This window comes from Molossus molossus, unplaced genomic scaffold (assembly GCF_014108415.1).
Source record: "Molossus molossus isolate mMolMol1 unplaced genomic scaffold, mMolMol1.p scaffold_m16_p_16, whole genome shotgun sequence".
NCBI classification, from domain to species: domain Eukaryota; kingdom Metazoa; phylum Chordata; class Mammalia; order Chiroptera; family Molossidae; genus Molossus; species Molossus molossus.
Window position 1 is genome coordinate 15,114,476 of NW_023425351.1, and position 2,935 is coordinate 15,117,410.

At 43.7% G+C, this 2,935-nt stretch overlaps 1 pseudogene; it reads left to right on the plus strand.

Annotated features, from left to right (window-relative positions):
* Positions 1 to 1,683: 1,683 nt before the first annotated feature.
* On the plus strand, positions 1,684 to 2,305 carry LOC118631772 (annotated as a pseudogene).
* The last annotated feature ends 630 nt before the right edge of the window (positions 2,306 to 2,935 follow it).

Sequence of the window (2,935 nt, forward strand, 5' to 3'; positions counted from 1 at the left end):
TATGTGAACAATGACTTTCTGTGAACAGTGAGGTGAATATTTTGGAAAAGCTTCAGAAAGATGACACCTGGGGTCACTGAGGAGTGAGTAGAAGGGGAATCGGTATGTGGGGTTGGGAAAGGTATCCTGGAGCCCTCCTAAGGTTGGTCTACTTACATTTCTAACCTGTTCCACCCACGTGCTGCACATGTCTGAAGTTTTGTTTTCTGGACCAAAATCTTCCATATTATTTCCTTGACAATGTATTTTTCCTCTACTTTGGCAAAGAATAAATTCGAACCTAAGAATGCCATTCTAGAATACTGTTGGCAATTAACCCTAAGTTTTTTTCAATAAAAGGATAAGACTTAACTATTGGTAAAAGAACTTTCTTGAAGCCACAAGAAAATATTGCTTATTATTTTACAATCTTCTACACTTGAGGATAAGCTGATTCATAAATTTGTTTCCCAAGGGATTTCACCTATTAAAAATATAAATGCTTTGATGAGTCAGGCCTTTGGTTGACCAAAGAGAACTAATATAATTACAAACCACCTGTTCTTTGACATTAGCTGTTGTTAATAACAAAAGGAGTTGCTGCCTTATGGAGTTTTTTTTTTTTTTTATACTGTAACTTTATTGAGGCTTATTCTCTGTCAGGCTCAGAGCTAAGTGCTCTATACACATATTTTCCTTAATCCTAACAGCAATTTATGAGATGCATAATATTGTTTTACAGATAAGGAAACTGAGGTGTAGATAAATTAAATAACTTGCTCAGAGTAAAAACTAAGAATTGATAAAGCTGGGATTCAAACCCAGATGGGTGTGACCTCAAAACCTCCAGCACTGAGATACACTTTGTTTTCTTGTAACTCAACAAAAGCTCTAAGAGTGGCATCTGGTGATGTGTGAAAGAAATAATTAAAGGGCAAAAACAGAATTGGAGGGAATTTAAAGTTAAACATAGATATACATAAAACCTAGTCATCCTTATTTTTGATATATCTCCTACTTATCAACAATTTGTCATTTATTTGTAGCAATTAACCTTCACTTGCAGACTGCCATATTATTTCCTAAAGTAAACGCTACACAGGTTGAGAATGTTTGTGTTGGAATTACATGTTGACATCTTAAACATAGTCTGGAAAATAAAACCTCATTTCATTACTCAGAATGTCTTTGGTGAGCTCTCTGCGTCCCATTGATCACTGGGGGGACATGGTGTTTGTCTCCAGTAGATTACTGGTACTTGGCTACTTAGTAAATTATAATGATGACTATAATGTGATTATTATATATTCTCATGACTATGTTGCAGTTTTGTGGCTTTAATTTAAATATAAATATTCCCCGGCTATTGCAAGTAAAACCATAGTAACATTGGGTTGTAGAGTGGGCTACAGGAGCAGAGAAAAGGAGCGACTTAATGTGATTGTTTCTGTTTTAGAGAGAGGCTGAGTTACACACGTGTTTTAACAAGCAGCATTCAGTGAGAGTGGACTGAAGATGAGATGTTCTCTTTTGGCACGTGTGTAAGTGGTGGGCCTTTCTACTGAAATGAGTGGTAGAATATTTTCTTCCACCTGTGAGAGTGAAGATAGAACCAAAGGAAACAATTTACGTGGCATTAAAAATAAAAAAATTACAGCTTTCCGGTGGCCACCCTCCTACGGAGAAGGCCCGTGGGCAGCAGCTATGGCGCCCAGGCGAACCGGCACGGCCCTGAAGCCCCACTCCCACAGGGCCTGGCAGCAGCGTGGCCACGTGGTTTAACCAGCGGGCGCGGAAGATCCGCAAATGGAAGGCCGACAGGCTACCGCCCTCGCATCGCCCCGCACCCTGCGTCCGGACCCACCGACCCACAGTGAGGTGTCCCACAGTGAGGTACCACACCCAAGTGTGAACCAGCAGGGGAGTCAGCTTGGAGGAGTTAAGGGGGGCCGGCATCCACAAAAAGGTGGCCAGGACCATTGGGATCTCGGTGGATCGGAGAAGGCGGAACAAGTCCCCCGGGGTCCCTGCAGGCCAACTGCAGGGCTGAAGGAGCAGCGCCCCAAGCTCATACTCCTCCCCAGGCAGACTTCAGTGCCTAAGAAGGAGGCAGTTCCCTGAAGAACTCCAGTTGGCCACCAGCGGACAGGACCAGCCATGCTCATAGGGAACGTCTACAAGAGGAGGAAGCCCGGTTATCACAGAGTAAAACAACTGCAAGGCTTTTGCCAGTCAGCGCAGGGCCGGCGCCAAGGCCCGGCTCTTTGTCATCCGGGCAAAAAGAGCCAAGGAAGCTGCAGAACAGGATGTTGAAACGAAAAAATAAAGTGCTGTTTGCAACTTGTGATAAAAATAAACAAACAAACAGGTTGTTAATTTGTCTAGGTATGCTCTGGGCTAGCAAGTCAGCACTTCAATTTATCCTAGATCCTTCTTGTTTCTCAGGTCTTAATATTATTTGAAGTTTGCCCAATATACTAAATTTTTTTTAGTATATTACCTATGAGAAAATAGAAAATACATATTGGTTTCTGCCCCTGGTTCCTGGCACGAAGCTCCTGAAACCCTTGTTATTTCCTGGGTGATGAGAGTGTCTTTTGTTCTAATGAGGTGACTCTGGGTGGTGGTCTGGGTGGTTTGTGGATGGGGCCTGGTCACAGGCAAGATTAGAACCTTGGAATTTTCAGATTTGCTTCTCATTAGCTTGAGAAGGGAGAGGTTCGGAGATTCCAAAATGGCGGCGGAGTGAACGGAGCGACACAGACGGTCTCCCAGAACCAACTGGAATTACAACTATAACACAGACAAATCGACGGGAAAAAGCAACAGAAAAGCAGCTTGCGAGGACCATACAACCAGGGACACTGACTCGATCCTGGTAGGCTTGCGAAGGCGTGAGACGCGGGATGGGAGCCCACGGTCGGCAGCTCGGCAGTGGCCTTAGCTGGGAGCAGCA